The 18,379-nt window shown below is 39.7% G+C and overlaps 1 protein-coding gene across 1 annotated transcript in view; it reads right to left on the bottom strand.

Annotated features, from left to right (window-relative positions):
* CDK6 (cyclin dependent kinase 6) overlaps positions 1-18,379 on the bottom strand; it is a 226,415-nt gene that overhangs the window by 171,220 nt on the left and 36,816 nt on the right. The gene's annotated exons all lie outside the window — the stretch shown is intronic.

Genomic DNA, 18,379 nt, shown 5'->3' with positions numbered 1-18,379 from the left:
AACTTTTTTTTTTTTTTGCTATTCAGTAAACTGACAAAAACACCATTTCAATGATTGCATGACTGCAGTTCCATAAGAGAAATATATTCACACTGTGTTGAATATGAACAAAATATCTCAGAGGACGTTTGGAGGAAATCAAAGCTACCATTCGATACGTATCCATTAGAGCTTAGCTTAATGTGATCCAAGTGAATGTTCAGAAAGGGGAAATGAAAAGTGGTTCTCAGCATTCACTAAGTCTATGAATCCAGTTTAGCTACGCAAAAGGCAATCCAAAAAAGCCAGATAGGTCATTACCATTTCACAATTAAGTCAGCCAAGCCGCTAACTATCCCATAAAGTTCTCGCCCTGTCTCTACAGTCCTGACCCCTCAGCTGCGGGGCAAAGAGCAAAGCACAGGGTCCAGCAGAGCCCTCAGCTTCCCAGCTGTCCTAGTGATGTCATTATCTCATAACAAAATTTCTCGTGAATTAACTCTGCATCCTACCCATTGTAATTCTTAATGACTGCTTCCTGTTCATGTTTTCCATTTAACTTGCTATTCTGGATCTACTGCATAGGCAAGTTGCCTTTGTCTAATGGATGGGATTACATCCAATAGGTTTGGGATTTCCAAAGATTACAATTTACAAAGGTCTCCCAAACAACATGCTTTGTAAACACAAGCCCCGCCTTTCTGTTGTGGTTATAAGAAAAGGGAAATCTGCATTATTTGCTGCGATTAAACTTTGACCTGTCACAGGAAGTTCTATGAGGATTTTTTTTCCTGTCACTTTTTTTTCATACTCTTCAATGTTTGGACATCAAATAGTTCAAGAGCTGAGAGAAGTCTGGCACCGCTGCCTAAGGGCGCTAAACAAAATTTTATTTGAACTACGGCCAGTCTTTGGAATTGAGAAGAATTCTTTTTTCTCTCTCTTTCTCTATATAGTCCACGAAGCACATTCTGGGCGTGTAGCTTGCATGTACCCGAGGTTATGTTCACGCACACTGGATACTGGCCAGGGTGTTCTCCATTTGCTCATTAAATATGGACTGTGTGTGCACTTGTTCTAAACCAACACTGAATGGTGTAACTCCAGAGGTATTTGCCACCAACAATAATGAAAATGCTGCTAGAAGGAACTTGCCATTTCTGCAGCGTCCATAAACATTTATGAGTACCTACCATGTGCAGGGGTGGTACTAAGTCTTGGAGATTCCAAAAGATCTAAGATGGGTATGGTCTTTAAGAGCTTTACTATCCAATTAGGGGAGAGAAGACTGATATATCAAACTGTAAGTAATGGTGTATGGCTGTGCATTAATTCCAAATAAATTCTATACACAGAACATGAAACTACATATCACATCAAAGTACATTCATTCTACACCCTAATATTCAGTAGACATGTGCGATGTCTGCCTTTCCAACACCTATTACCTCCTCTATAAACCATATCCTCATATTTTGTTGACGAATCACTCCTACTCAGGCAATATGGTTTTGGGGGCATGAACGCAGCATAGCACGTAACCTGCTCTGGACAGAGTGACACTGATTGATTTAGGGATGGACAGCACCATGTGACTCAGTCCCAGGACTTTTACTAGAACTTCTGGGAGAGTAGAGATCGCTCTCTTTATTCTGGGATTACCAAACCGGCAACAGAGAAGCCTGCAGCTGCTGATGGCTGTCTTTGCCACCACTTTAGTGAGCATACCATGGAATGCAGCCAACGGGGAAGAGAGCCAGAGCAGAGAAACGATACAGGCGAGAGATTCTGGACGACACTGGTAAGCACCGGCCCCACTTGTGCCGACATAACCTGGGATTTATTAGTTACGTCAGCCAGTAATGTCACTTTTGTGCTTACCCAGTTTGGGCTGGGCTTTTATTACTCACACAAAAAAAATAATCCTAGGACATTTTTACATATCTTGAAATGGTTAAATGATTCTGAAACATCAATATCTGACCTCAAATATGTCTTATATATTAGACACAATGAATTAAGGTCAAGCATATAAATAGTAGTAGTTTCCTCTAGGTGACTGCACCAGACCTGACTTGCTGGGAGACAATTTCCCTTTAAATGGTCCCTCCAGGAGTATGACCACTGGGCAAGAGTAATTGACAGGCCCAGAGCAGACGAATTCATCTCTCCCAAGGAGTCCTATTTGAGGTTCCTGGTCTGACTGCAGAAACGTTTTGTGGAGAAAAAGCGGAGAAAGGCAGAAGAAGACACACAGATGAGTTCATAGCAAACAGGAATATGTAACCTAGAACAGGAAGGGACTCAGTGGGGTAAGAGGAAGTGAGGAGGCAAGGAGAAGTATTTAAAAATAACACAAGGATACAGAGTTTAATTTAAAGGCTGAATCCCAACGCTCGGAGATATGTTTTCCTAGAACCCTGAATTAAGCAACCTCATTACCTACTGCTGAAAAGGGGACAATGCCCAGGGAAGCTGACCCTTGGGCAATGCAGAGTTTAGGGGTGCTGACCTCCCTGCAGTCAAAAATCCATGTGTAACTTCTGATTCCCCCAAAACTTAACTTCTAATAGTCTACTGTTGACCAGAGGCATTACTGAGAACACAGTCGATTAACACATATTTTGTGTTATATGTATTACATATTGAATTTTTAAAATAGAGCTGGTGTTCGCTTCCGCAGCACATATACTAAAATTGGCCCCCATGCAAGGATGACACGCAAATTAGTGAAATGTTCCACATTTAAAAAAATAATAAAGTAGACCAAAGAAAATGTTATTAGGAATTAAAATAGTAAGGAAGAGAAAATACATTTACAGTACTGTATTAATAGGGAAAAATCTGCATATACGTGGATGCATGCATTCGAACCTGTGTTATCCAAGGGTCAAGTGAAATGTCAAATTGCAACTCTAAAGCAGGGAAATCTGTTCGTGCTGCTAAGTTTAAGACTACCATCATCTGACAAGGGAAAGCAAAGTCAACATCCTTTATTTACTAAATCACTTGATTCTTTATAGCCTTGAGAGTGTTCATAAGAAAATTAAGTGGTTCATCTTCTTCTAGTTCATCTTTAGAGTTTCTACTAATCTGGTTTCAGCTTCTATCTATATAGAGGTGGCAATCTGGACCTATGAGTTAATATCTTTGCATCCATTAACCAAAAAATGTTTTACAAGTTAAGTGGGAATCCCCCAAATTGGGCAAGTTTACAAGATACGGCTCGCACGACAGTAAATATTTAAAACAGAGCAAACAGTAAAACTCCTATATATGGAAACACACTGCTACCATATGATGGCATATGGTACAAAATTGGTATACTATTAGCGAGGCCCCAAATAAGCTCTGTGGAAGTCCTAATGGGAATATGGCATACCTGTAGACTACTCTGCTCATATTCAAGACGAATTCCTGAAATGGACATTAAGCAACAGAATTCAAACTTTTTTTTTTTTTTAAAGATTTTATTTATTTCACAGAGATAGAGACAGCACAAGTAGGCAGAGAGGCAGACGCTTAACCCACTGAGCTACCCAGGCGCCCCCAGAATTCAAACTGCTTTCATAGTCCTCCAGCAAACACTAGAGGCACTCTTCTGTTATCAAACAGTTCTTTAAACTGCTAATGCATTTTGTCTGAATGAAAGAGAGAAGAATGAGGTAGTAGCATCACTCCGTTATGCTAACTCTATGCTATTACGGGAAAAAGGAAACACTACTTCAGAGCTCAAACAAATAAGGAAATCATAAAAACGTATTTGTTCTCTTATAGGGCAGAGGACGGTGGCAGAGGCAAAATATCCAACAAGTGTATTCTAAGTCACCATGCAAATCACTACCCACCCAAAGTCAAGAGATAAAAAACACAGGTAGCTAGACAATGCTGAGTCGATATTTTTGCTGAGTCCAGTTCCAACACGTATTAGTTCAGAAAAAACGTGAAATCAACTCTACAAAAAAGAAGAAACCTGCAAATTGAAAAAATTAGGGACTTTTCCATATGGATTAGAATAGACACCATTCGGCAACCCCAGGGACAGCGCAGGAGTGAGATACTAACTACTCTTTTACCTGTTGAGGTCTCCACCGAGACTCAATTACTGTACACAACAGTCAGCTTCCATCAGCCACTTGACAAACACAGATATGCTGGTCAAAACAAGGGCTTGACAAGAGTGAAAGGATTAAGAGACCCCAAACCCGTGGCATCTGGTGTGAAGGTGGGGTTCAGGGGCTCTAAGTCCTAAACCCTACCGGCACAGAGGCTACCGATTAGCAAACTAAAGACAGCCTTAAACTGGAAATGCCTCTGCACACTTCTGTTTATCCTGTTCTTTTAGTTCTCTATGCACCTGGCGTAACCATCTAACACACAGCAGGTATTCAATAAATGTTTTGCTGAATGAATTGAACTTTTCAGAATTGTAACTCAGGGAAAAGTTAGCAGCAAAGGGAAAGAGAGGATCTTCGGAGAGGTCGTTAGGAAAGAAAGCATGGCACCCTGAGTAAGTCAAATCTTGTAACTGATGTTAAGTGAGGACACACACTCCTAAGTTGCACTTATTAACTAACACTGTTAGTTTGCTCCCTATCCACTCGCTACTTCCACATACTTGGACTTTTTTAGTCCTCACAACAACTCTATGAGATGGTGCTCACTTTATGAATAAAGAAACAGATGTACGTAAACAACACTGCAGCCTCATTCACACTAGCTAAAAAAGTAGTCACAACCCAAGTGTCCATCAATGGATGCATGGATAAACAGAATGCAGTATATCCATACAACGGAGTATCATTTGATTAAAAAAAGGAATGAAGTAGAGATACATGGTATGACGTGGATAAATCTTGAAAAGATTACACCAAGTGAAAAGAACCAGTAAGGAAAAGCCATATATTGCACGATTTCTTTTACATGGAAGGTCCAGAGTAGGCAGGTCCATAGAGACAGAAAGTGGGTTAGTGGTTGCCTAGGGCTGGAGGTGCTGGGGCAGGGAGAGGAATAGAAAATGACCACTAATGGGTACCGGGATATTTTCAGGGTGATAAAATGGTCTAAAATTAGATCATGGTGATGGTTGGGCAGCTCAGTAAATAGACCAAAAACCACTGAACTGTTTATACAGATAAATTTGATGGTATGTAAAGTGTATCTCAATAACGCTGTTTAGAAACAAAAGGAGGAAAGAAAGAGCCAGAGAGAGGTTTAGTACTTTGCCTAAAGCACAGGAGGGTAAGTGGTGGAGATAGGATCTGAAGTCAGCTGTCTTCCAGAGTCGGATTTCCTAACCATTGTGCAATCCTACCTCTGCAGCATTTGGGTCAGAGACCTCTCTATGGCAGAGGAGACACACTGGCTGACAGGATCCCCAAATGCCTTTGGTAAACCTGGATATAGCAGTATATGCTTTCCATGCTGGACTGAAAACAATAAATGTTCAGAAAATTCACGGGAAAAATAAAGTTAAAGACTTGATCCCCCAGGCCCTCTTACATCCTTCCCTTAACTAGTTAGAAAAATAACCCACTTTAGTTCACCCAACAGAGGTAGAAAAAGATAGTCTCATCTCAAAAATACAAGAGTTAAATGATATTTTTGAAAGTAAAGTCAACAGCTCTGGCTTGAGTCAGAAGGAGTGCTGGATTCTGGAAAACTTTCAACATTCAGTTCTGTCTCCATTTCTGACCTGTAAAAGCCCCGTTCTCCAGCTTTGGGCCTCTCTTGAGGAAAAACGACGAATCAGCCAAAACTAGGCAGCTGTCTGTGCTGAAGGCCGTCTGCTGGGTCTTAGAAGAAAACTAACCAAACTTTACCTACACCGTAAGCCAAAACTCTTTCATAATCACATCCTTCTGAGGTGAGTAAATTTAGCCTAGCACTAATTCACTCAGGTACTTAGGATTAGGTTCTTATCTAATAAAACAACCACTGAAGTTAGTTCCTTTTAAGGAAACATAAATGACTATAAACATATGAGAAAATGTTAAACTATAGTAATAACTTAATGAAACAAATGAAAACATCAGCAATATACTATTTAAGCCCTTCAAACTGGGTAAGGAATTTTTAAATGGTAAAATGGCATAGCGTCTGTGAGGGTTTGTGAAATGGACCCACATCACTGTGGGAGTACAAACCGGTAAAAACAACAACAAAAAAACCCACCAACCAACCAACCAAACAAACAAACAAAAACCTTCTGGAGAGTAATCTGGCAAGATAGGTAGGTAGATACATAAATAGATACACAGATTATGTGGCCTTTAAAAAGATGATTCAGATTCATATTTACTGAACATGGAAAGGGGTTCATAATCTATTATTAAAAGAAAATGAAGGTTTCAGAAAAATATGTACAGTTTGATTCTGCATATATAAACAAAATGGTAGAAAGATAAATCAAGATGCTAACAGTGGTTATCTCTCAGTGATGAGATTACTGAGCTGTGTTTCCTGTTATTTGCCTATCTAGACTTTCTACAATGAGAGCGTATCAATTTTTAATAATAAAAAAATCGCCATTTTAAAAACAAGAGTTATAAAAGCTTCTTTTCTCATTTAAGTCTTCTTTCTTCCATCACTCATATACTTTTCTTCAATCTGCTCCTCTGAGTTACTGAGAAAATCCTGATCCTCAATCCAGAAATGGCAAGTTTTTAAAATTAAATATGTTAACAACTTAAGTTCTTAAATTGGTTCTAGGAGAAAAAAAATACTATGTATGCATTATTGTCTCACTGAAGGGATGAGATTTTAATCTTTCTCCCATATGGAGCAACCCTATAAAAAAGCATGTAGGAAAAATAAAACTACTTTTCTGATGCTTGGCTAATTGTTAGGTCAAAAGTAACAGAATTACCATGAAATAAAAGAGAAACAGTGACAGCTCACAAATTCTTCAAACTGCTCTAAGGTTTTTATCAGACAAGCCAGAGAAAAATCCTGCATGGTAGAATTATGGAATTTTGAAAGTATGGGGCACTTCAGAGATTATCTGGTTCTGTACAATCGTTTTACAGATAAATAAGCATAGGCCAAGAGAATGCAGATGGGCAAAGCAACTGAAGGAGTAAGAAAACTGGGTCTCATGGCTAAGAATTCAGCACCCTTTCTAATATAACAAGGTATAAGCAACCAAAATGATAAAAGCATTTTTTTTAAAAGTCATTATAAAAATTAACATCTAACATCTTACATTCTATTTTATTTTTTTAAGATCTATTTATTTATTAGAGAGCGAGAGGGAGAAGGGGAGAGAGAATCCTCAAACAGACTCCCCACTGAGCACAGAGAGGATGCGGGGCTCGATCCCAGGACCCTGAGATCATGACCTGAGCCACAATCAAGAGTTGGCTCCCCAACCAACTGAGCCACCCAGGCGCCTCTGACATCTTACATTTTAAAATTAGATCTATTCAAGCAAAATTTCCAGGAACTACTGTGTTAAGAACTGAAAAAAAAGGGGCACCTAGGTGGCTCAGTTGGTGAAGTGTCTGCCTTTGGCTCAGGTCATGATCCCAGGGTCCTGGGATTGAGCCCCCCATCGGACTCCCTGCCCAGTGGGGAGCCTTCTTCTCCCTCTCCCTCTGCCCCTCCCCTTGGCTTGTGCTTTCTCAATCTCCCTCTCTCTCACTCTATCTCAAATAAATAAATAAAATATTAAAAAAAAAAAAAGAACTGAAAAAAATCTATAAATATATTTTAAGGACACCATCAGGAAACCATATTAAAAGATAAGAAAATAGAACATAGTTGGAAAAGTTAAAAAAGAACTGATAGCTCTATCAACTGCCAAACTTAGGCATCTGGTATTAGGTTGTTTTGTTCAGATGTAAAAATGTGTAATATTAAGTTATGATTTAGTATGCCTCCATACAAATTTTATTTTAGAGTTTAATCTTTGTTCTAGGAATATTTCATATAATAAGGTAAATATTTCATGGCATTGAGAACAATGAAAAACTAAAGGAGAAGAATTTGTAAATGTAGCTCCAACTACATGTCCCCCAAGGAAGAATGTTTCTTTTGCAAAGAACCATAGGAACAACTCATACTGGGACTCTATCAGGCAATTATCCACGAAAGTGAGAATTTTGATATCTGATTCTTACCCATTGTAAGCCCTCAAACAATTTTTAAAAATTAAAGTTTTTAATGGAATTCTCTGTAGCATACATTGAACATTTTCTTGACTTTTTAAGCACAATATACTGATTGTCTTCTACCGATGGATAATTCGCAGTCATTGTTATTACAAAATTACAATCGTTTAATCTGGCTGCATTATTACAATCCTTTATTTGAGTGCTTTCTAGGCACATTAACGTGAGGCCAGGAGATCCACACTGAGACACATTATAAATCAAACTGTCAAAAAGCAAAAAAAGAATCTGGAAAGCAGCAAGGATAAGCTACTCACCACCTAACGTTGTTTAATAGCCAACACCTCATCAGAACCATAGAAGATAGGGGCGCCTGGGTGGCTCAGTCAGTTAAGCGTCTGCCTTCGGCTCAGGTCACGATCCCGGGGTCCTGGGATTGAGCCCCGCATCGGGCTCCCTGCTCAGCGGGGAGCCTGCTTCTCCCTCTGCCTGCTGCTTCCCCTGCTTGTGTGCTCTCACTCTCCACACCCCCCTTCAACCCCCCCCCGACCCCGGCCAAATTAATAAATAAATTAGAGGGAAAGAAAAAAGAACCATGGAAGACAGAAGGCAGTGGATGACACATTTAAAGTGCTGAGAGAAAAACTGTTAACCAAGAATTCTATATCCAGAGAAACTACCCTTCAAAAAAACGACGGTGAAATTCAGACATGCTCCGATAAACAAAAGCTGAGGGAGTCTGTTGCCAGGAGACCTGCCCTCGAAGAAGTGCTACAGGGAGATGAACCATGAGAGACTATGGACTCTGAAAAACAAACTGAGAGTTCTAGAGGGGAGGGGGGTGGGGGGATGGGTTAGCCTGGTGATGGGTATTAAAGAGGGCACGTACTGAATGGAGCACTGGGTGTTATACGCAAACAATGAATCATGGAACACTACATCAAAAACTAATGATGTAATCTATGGTGATTAACATAACATAAAAAAAAAAAAAGAAATGCTACAGGGAGGCCTTCAGGTTGAAATGAAAGGACAGGAGAGAGTAACTCAAAGCCACGTGAAGAAAGAAAGAACACTGACAAAGGTAACTAACTACACAGTAAAAATTTAAAAAGCCAGTATTATTGTAGTTTGGTTTTGGAACTCTTTTTTTCCTAATACGATTAAAAAGACAAATGCATTATGATGATAAGTATCAATCTATGGTAATGATCCTACAATGTGTAAAGATGAAATGTGTGACAATAATAGCACAAAAGGGGATGGACGGAGCTGTATAGGAAAAAAGGTTTTTATACACTATAGAAGCTAAGTTGTATTGTTTAAAACTAAAATGTTTTAGGTTTAAGATGTTAACTATAATCTCCAATGTAATCACTAAGAAAAATTCTTTGTTTTGAAACTATCTTCAGGTCCTGAGAAATATTTTCTTGAATCTTCTCTCTATCATTTATGAGCCCCTAGAGTGAGCCTAGGGCTATACTCGAGACCTCTCATATGCAAACTCATTGAATTCTTTTAATATCCCAATTAAGTAGGCGTTATTATTCTCATTTTACAGATGGAGAAGTGGAGGCAAACACAGTAATTTGCCCAGATGATAGACCTGCAACACACACAATCAGGACTTCAATCAGAACCTTCACATGCTTCTTTCTCCTTGATCTCGACCTCCAACATCTAGAATCTCATGATCCCATTCTCTTCCCACCCAATGCACCACCACCTCTACGACACAGCCAACAACAACTGATCATTATCTCCCTTGCGGCCAAGGCTTCATATAGTACCTAAAGGCTGCAGAATCCCCAACCTGTCTCTCCAAGACAGTTCTCTCCCCAAACACTATACCCACTCACCGCTTGGACAACTTTAACCAATATTCTAAACATTTCAATTTCAAAGTGTCTAGAACAGACACTTCGGTGAACCACACCACCAACCAACCAATTTTCTAAGCCCAGAAACCTTCAAGTAATCCTAGGTTCTTCCATGACCCCATACATCTAAATCAAGCACCAATTCCACCACCTAAATGTTTCTCTATCCACTGCTATTTCCTGAGTTCAGGTACTCATCACTCTTGTCTAAACTTCTATAGAGGGCCTTTACCCTGTTCCCTGCCTCATGCAGACTTCCTGTACTCAGCCCCATCTGGTCCATAAATCTTCCACAGTGTACACCTGATCATAATACCAAACAAATGCATTCGGCCAACAAACATTTACTCAATATTTGTTATTTTCTAGCATTGTACTGGGTGCTAGGGATAGAAAGATCAAAGGATAAAAGACATTTTCTTAAGTTGTTCGGAGTCTAGTGGGCAGGCAGACATGAAAAGATGAACTACCAACTAATCTGGAAATGCTGAGGTAGGGATATAGGCAAGGGGGCACCTAACTCAGACTTGTAAGAAAGGGTCCGTAGAGGAAGTGACAACTGAACTTACACAGGAGTTACCCAAGGAAGTGGAAAAGAAAGGGCACTCAAAACCAGGAGACAGTGTGAACAAAGGAAAGCAAGAAATCCCACTAGAGAAAAACCTTGTATGCCATAAGGAACTTTTATCCCGTGGAAAATGGGTATCTATTTCTAATTTTTAAATAGCTCGTTCTGATGGGCATGGGTAAGAGGGGAACAGTGGCAAGAAGACCAGTCAGGAGACTGTTGCAGTTGTACAGGGAAAATAAAGAGGGCCTGTCCTAAGGAATTGGCAGCAAGGATGGAGAGGAGAGTACAGATTCCAGAAATATTTAGGAGGTTGAATTGGCAGGACTTGCTAAGTGTCTGAATGTGGCGGGGGTGGAGGGATGAGGAAGGAGGAGAAGCCAAGGATGACTCATAGGCTTTTGACTTTGGGGACTTGGTGCCACCCCATGAGATACAGCACTGTTCCCAGACCTTTGGTTTTCAGGGAACTGTAAAATTTCCAGCAAATTTTGGGCTCTGACAGAATGTTGTCAACTAAAGACATAAATATACCCTACCATCTACTATCAACATCATTTCATTAGAAAAAGCACATTTTAACACCCAAAATGTAAACAGATTTAGCTTTCTGAAAAATTCACCACAGGGCTCTTATTTTTCTAATTTCATCACAGATGATAGAAAATTGGTACCAGGCCTCAGACCAAAACTGGGAAGCCCTGAGATGGAGATAGAGCAGAAGTCCGTTCAGCAGTTAGATGATGAGCTGAAGGCAGAAGACTATATAGTCCCTGCCCTCACTAACTCTCTAGCCCTAAAGAGACGTCTGTCTCCTATATATTAAGGGTTACAAAAGAGTTCTGGAGTTATGGAAGCCCTGCAGAAGAGGCACTCCTATGTGCCTAGAGGGGATGTAGCTGGGGCTCAGAATCTCAAAGGATGATCTGGAATTTGCCAGATAAACAAGGGAAGTTTGGCATGGTCCAGGGAGAAGGAACAGTATGTCCAAAGGTATGTAGGTATGCAGGAAAATTCATATTTGGGGAATTGTGGATAGTTTGGCATGACTTGGTGATTATCTTGGAAAATGGCAAGAGAAGAGCTGGAAAAGTACACAGAAGTGAAATTACGAAGGGGTTGGTAATCCAGGCTAGGAAGTCTGGAAATTATCTTAGGAGCACTGGGGAAGAACCAAAGGATGTTTCAGTAGGCAATGTCATGGCCAGATGTACCACTTGGAAATACCACTCTGACTGTAGAACAGAAGTTGGACTGTAGGGGATAAAACTGGAGGCGAGGAAAACAAGTTGGTAGGGTCTGCAAAAGCTCAGGTAAGAAATAGAGATAGATTAAGGCAAGAGAAGCAGTAAAGAGAGAGACCAATGCAACCAACAAATATTTACTGAGCTCCTACTCTCTTCCGGGGATATCAATGTCAATGAGACAAGATCCCTGCTCCCTTGGAGCTTATTTTCTACTGTTGTTCAACAAAAAGAGAATCACACTTTACATAAATGTTTTGCAATTAAAAAATTTCACCATGTATCAAATGCTTTCACAAGTCTCTATATATGCATGTTTATATATAATAAAACCATTTTAAATTGCACTAAATTTATGTAGCTTATTAAACCATTCCCCTATTCTTGTAACATTGGCTCGTTACCTTACGATAAATTTCTCTAAGTGACAATGCAAAAATCAAAAGTTATATACTTTAAAAATTTTTTTAATTTTTTTTTTTATTTTCAAGATTTTATTTATTTACTTTGCAGAGAGAGAGACAGCGAGAGAGGGAACACAAGCAGGAGGAGTGGGAGAGGGAGAAGCAGGCTTCCCGCGGAGCAGGGAGCCCGATGTGGGGCTCGATCCCAGGACCGTGGGATCATGACCTGAGTGGAAGGCAGATGCCTAACGACTGAGCCACCCAGGTGCTCCCCAGCCAAAATAATCTTGAAAAAGAAAAAGTTGTAGGACTTCTCAATTTTAAAACTTACTATATGCTACTATCCTCAAGACAGTGTGGTACTACCATAAAGATACACGTATAGAGCAATGGAATAGAATGAAGAGTCTGGAAATTAACTCTCATGTTTATGCCTCACTGATTTTCAACAAGTGTGCCAAAAAGTTGGGGAAAGGATACACTTTTCAACGATTCATGCCTGGATAACTGGATATTCACACGCAAAATACTGAAGTTGGACCCCTACACCTCACAACATACATAAAAATGAACTCAAAATGGATCACAAACCTAATTGTGAGAGCTAAAAACTATAAAACTCTTGGAAAACAACATAGGAGTAAAGCTCCATGACCCTGAGTTAGGCAATGATAATCTTAGATACGACACCAAAGGCACAAACAACAGAAGACAGAATAGGTAAATTGGATTCATCAAAATTAGAGCCATTTGTGCTATAAAGGACATCATCAAGAAAATGAAAAGACAGCCCAAAGAATGGGACACACTATTTGCAAATCACCTATCCCAGGGACATGCAACCAGAATATATTAAAAACTCTTGCTACTCAATAATCAAAAGACAACCCAACTTAAAAATGGGCCAAGGTTGTGAAATATACCTCAATAAACGTGAAAATAAAGTAAAATAAAAATGGGCAAAGGATTTGAACAGACATTTCTCTAAAGATAGAATAAGGGCCAAAAAGCACAGGAGAAGATGTTCACACATCATTAGTCACTAGAGAAATGCAAAGCAAAACCATATATACCAAGATTGCTAAAATTAAAAAGATAATAAAAATATTGGCAAAGATGTAGAGAAAGTGGAACCCTCATATAGTGCTACATTAGTGATGTAATTAGGTACAGCCACTCTGCAAGAGTTTGGCAGTTCCTCAAACTTATGATCTAGCAATTCTACTCCTCGATATATGCCTAAGAGAAATGAAAACATATGTCCACACAACAACTAGTATAGGAATGTTCACAGCTCCATTATTCATAATAGCCAACAAATGGAAACAACCCAAATGTCCATCAGAGGTTGAAGGAATAAATAAAATGTGTAATATACATACAGTGGAATAGCATTCAGTCACAAAAAAGGACTGATACATGCTACAATGTGGATAACTCTTGAAAACCTTATGCTAAGTCAAAGAAGCCAGTCATAAAAGACTACATACTGAATGATTCCATTCATATGAAATGGCTAGAGTAGGCAAATATAAGAACAGAAAGTAAATTAGAGGTTGCCTAGGATGAGCGGTAGCAGGGGGATAGAAGAAATGGGGATTGACTGCTAATGGGGATGAGGCTTCTTTTAGGGGGAATGAAAATGTTCTAAAATTAGATTATGGTGATGGGTTAGCACAACCTGTGAATATACTAAAATCAATGAATCACCCACTTCAATTGGGTAAACTGTATGGCATATCAATTACTTGTCAAAAAGCTATTTGAAAAAGAAAAAAAACAAGGGAAGAGACTATCTCAAGAAGTGAGTAGGCAAATGCTACACAAGGCAAAAAAGTATATTCTGCTGTTTAAAATACTTCCATTATTGTTTCTTGCCCACAGGAAAAAGTAGCAGTATAAAAATCTAACATTTATTGAGTGGTTACTATATGCCAGGCATGGTACTAAGAACTTAATCTGAAAAAAAAATTAAATAAATAAAAAATTTCTAAAAGAACTTAATCTGTGTCTACGTACTTAAACCTCTTAACCCTATAAAGTAGTCATCATCTCTTTTACAGATGAAAAGAACTAAGGCTGGAAGATTCAGAGATGGCCCAGTGTCATAAAGCTTATAAATGAAGGAGCCAGAATTTGAACTCAGATAATCAGGCAGGAGAACCCTCACTCTTAACCACTGTATCCTCCATCCCATGGCTTACTAAGGCCTTCACGATCTCGCCCCAATTACCAATCCATTCTCATCATTTTTAAAAAAATTTTATTCCTTTGAGAAAAAGAGCAGAGCAAGAGAGAGCACATGAGAGGGGCCGAGGGAGAGGGAAAAGCAGACACCCCACTGAGCAGGAAGCCCAACTGTGGGTTCGATCCCAGGACCCGGGGATCATGACCTGAGCTGAAGGCAGATGCTTAACCGACTGAGCCACCCAGGCGCCCCTCATTCTCATCTTTTAACTAGATTCTACCCATCCTGAAATACTTGCAGTTCCTGAAATGTGCGTGATTTTTGCTCTGTGCCTGATACCTCCGTCTACAAAGCTCTCCTCTGTCCATCTGGTAACCTCCTGCTCATCTGCAAAGGCTACTGAGGGGTGAGCATCTTCTGTGATCCTCACTTGTCTCCCTTCTCCCCTCCCACTTCCAGACCCAGACTCCTATGTGTCACCACAACATACCTGACTCACTGGAGGCACTGAGCCTCCATCACTGAATGAATAAACAAATGAATAAAAATATTTGATTGTCCTATAAAAGAGCACACTGTATTTTTGGAAATAGCCTGAGCCAAGTCTGATAAATTAAGTGGGGGATCAGGCTGAGTAATATTCTTTTGGGTCCAAAAAGAGGTGTGATAATAAAGTAAAGATGTTGATTTTGGGGTTTGGCTCATAAAACAGTTCTGAAGACAATTCCAAAAGAGTCTGAAAATGTTTTGTTCAATTAGAACAGAGCTAGAAAAACTGGACTGCCTCCTGTGGGACAAGATTTATTTGGTCATATAAGTTCTAGTATGGTGTTTTTCATTTTTTTCTTTGTCTCATTATTTTTGAGTCACATGGTATTATAAGGCAATTGCACTTTTATTAAATATATTTCATTTCCTAAACAGTAAGCTACAAAATAAGTTATCCTCATTTCCCCCCTCCTGCTTCTTTCCTCAGTAACTATCTTGACAGGCTAAAGAAATATTTTATCATCAGAGGGTGATTTTGCTTATTTCCAAAAGAGGGAAACAATTTGCTACTCTTTAATATAAATCTCCCCTTAACTCCAAGGAATGTCTTGCTCATGAAAGGAAAAACAAGGTCCAGAATCTATTAACTTGTGATCCATCGCCTTCAAAGCAATTTACATTCAGTATATATTTGAGTTCATTTAGCTATTAGAGTAAAAGCCTAAATCCCCTGTGTATTTGCCAGTACAAAATTATACTTAGGCCAAAACTAGGTCACAAAATGTTTTAACATGACAACATGTTTTACTCTTCCAACATCTTGAAAAATTTCCAAGGAACTACAGAAAGAGAGCTTCCTGAAACAAACAACTTCAATATCCTAAATCACATCCGAGATAAGCCCTGCCCCAATTTGGATTCAGAGCACTATGAAAACAATAAAAGATAACTAACCTGCGCCGTAGCACACATTTGATCTTTCAGTTTCTTCCAAGTCTCAATCTTGACACACCAATAAACCCATCCGTGATTCTGTCCAATTTTCTAAGCACAACTGCCCATATATTTTAATGTAACCAGTTTCTCTTGTGTCAGAATTTTACAGATTTTTACATTATGCATATGGAAGTAGTATATACAAAGGTTAGAGCTCAGCATTGGCCTGCTAAACATGAATCTACTAATGTCAGGACAAGTGTTTCCTGGCTGTTAATAGGATATCACTTAAAATATTTTCATTTTGTTAGGTAATGAACAATAGTTTTGAAAAATATGACCCCGGGAACACACAATACTTACACAACTTCTAAAAGGTTACAGACATGTAGATATTTAATCACTGCCCTCTTAAGCTTCTATTTCTTTGTTAAAAGTAAAACCAAAAAGCAAAACTGGCTACATAGCCCCTTTAACTAACAGAGAAATGAGCAGGTAATAAGTTGCTCTATGAGGTCACGTTTTTACTGACCTGATCTGACACGCTAAAAGGATAATACACCTGATAGTTCACAGTCTCTTCTCAGTCTTTCTAATCATCCTTACAGAATGACCTGAGATATAACCCTATTTTGCAAGTGGCTAAATGTATATTGTTTATTTACTGTATTTTATTGTTTCTGACCTCCTTCTTTGATATTTCACTTCTCTTCTCTATGTTTTCCAGATGCAGCATATGCTTCCCTTTCAGAATTAGAATAGCGGTTTCTTAAAGAAAAACTGAGTTGGTAAGAGTAGGACATTTCCCCCTTAAATAGATACATATTATTTTTTAGATACTCAAAAGAAAATCATCCATGGAAATTCTAAAACAGCAAAGTACAGAATTTATAATTTAGTACTTGTTAACCACGGAGGTAAGTAAAATACTAGAGAACTCTAAAATACTTCACTTATATACCAGTTGCACATTTTTCAAATGCCACTGTTAAATGATATGCCAAAAAGTTATCTGTCGGAGGTTGGTTTTCAGTCCGGGATCTCAGTTGAATGAAGAGACACAAAAGTATGCCTAAGTAGGACGTGGGACAGAAAACGTGTTAGCCCCTGTTCCTTCAAATGAAGGAACAACTCTAAGAGAGAAGCTGGGAAAATCACAATGTAAGTGTTGAGGATGAGCTGCCAACAGCAAAGACCTGAGAGACGAGGAGTGCTCCAAATCTAAGGGACAGAGCTGTGACAGCAACTAATAGAGCACAGTGTAATCAATCGAACTTACTTCTACAAAACGCCAATATTTCATCTTTACAAAAGCAAACTCTGGAAAAGACCCCACTTGGCAGTGTGGCTCAGACCGTGACAGGTGAGGGAATTTGTGCGACAAACAGAACTTCCTCCCCTACAGTCAAAACAGGTGCACTGAGCACAGGGTTGGAGGCCATCAGACATTAAGATCATCAGCCCACTCCCCGCATGGGCCCCACACGCACGGTGCCACTGTCCCACTATAATCTGGCTCTCCCACAGATAAGCATGCAGGGAAGGCAATGCCTTGGTTGGCAGATCTGAGCACACTCGAAAAGTACAGCTTTTATTGGAAAAGAGTAAATCAACATTTTGGTTCAAACCTCGGTTTCTTATGAGGCTGGCATGAGTCGGTCATCCCTGGACTCTCAATCCCTCTAGGTATACTAATAAAATTGGGCTTCCAGCCTTTAATGCCAGGCAGATCCTGGAACATGGCAACCACACCACAGAATTGGCTCCCTGTCTCTGGGCAGCCAGCCATCATTCTGACTGACTCCTGAAAAGGCAACAGTGGTTACCTTGACCTTGAGACATACTTTTTCTCCACACTGTCACAGAATGTTTCTGCATTTTGACTTCTAATGCATGCAATCTTTACACTGTAAGAATAAGGACAATACCTCAGCACATATTTACCTGGGTTTGCTAGAAGAACTTCGAAAGCGACCATCTCTTTGGGCAGCACATAGAAGCACTTTTGAGAAGGCTAATACTAGACTTAGTTTATACTGAAATGTTTTAATTATGAATTGCCTCATGGGTGGGTAATGCTGAAGGGTGAGGACTAAATAATACAGAATCCCTTGAGGGCCTTGTCAAACACCTCTTCCTCACCCTCCACTGAGAACCAGCCAATTAATCAAGAGTAGGTTCTTGGGCACCTTGGATGAGCCAACAGTGGAGATAGTGCAGATAGCAAAACTGTCTCCACATGACTGGAATCACTGTCTTTGGGAGCCACTTTGGGAGTCTACTTCCTTCCTTGGGTGTGCTGGGGTAGAAATAACATTGAAAAGGACTCTTCCGGGGCGCCTGGGTGGCTCAGTCGTTAAGCGTCTGCCTTCGGCTCAGGTCATGATCTCAGGGTCCTGGGATCGAGCCCCGCATCAGGCTCCCTGCTCCGCGGGAAGCCTGCTTCTCCCTCTCCCGCTCCCCCTGCTTGTGTTCCCTCTCTCGCTGTGTCTCTCTCTGTCAAATAAATAAATAAATAATCTTAAAAAAAAAAAAAGAAAATGACTCTTCCCGGGTGAGATTCGAATTTTTGTCAACGCG

The sequence above is a fragment of the Phoca vitulina genome, unplaced genomic scaffold, assembly GCF_004348235.1.
Source record: "Phoca vitulina isolate PV1807 unplaced genomic scaffold, GSC_HSeal_1.0 scaffold4, whole genome shotgun sequence".
NCBI lineage: Eukaryota > Metazoa > Chordata > Mammalia > Carnivora > Phocidae > Phoca > Phoca vitulina.
Note: the sequence above shows the minus strand (reverse complement) of the source record. Positions and strands in the feature narration are given on the sequence as shown.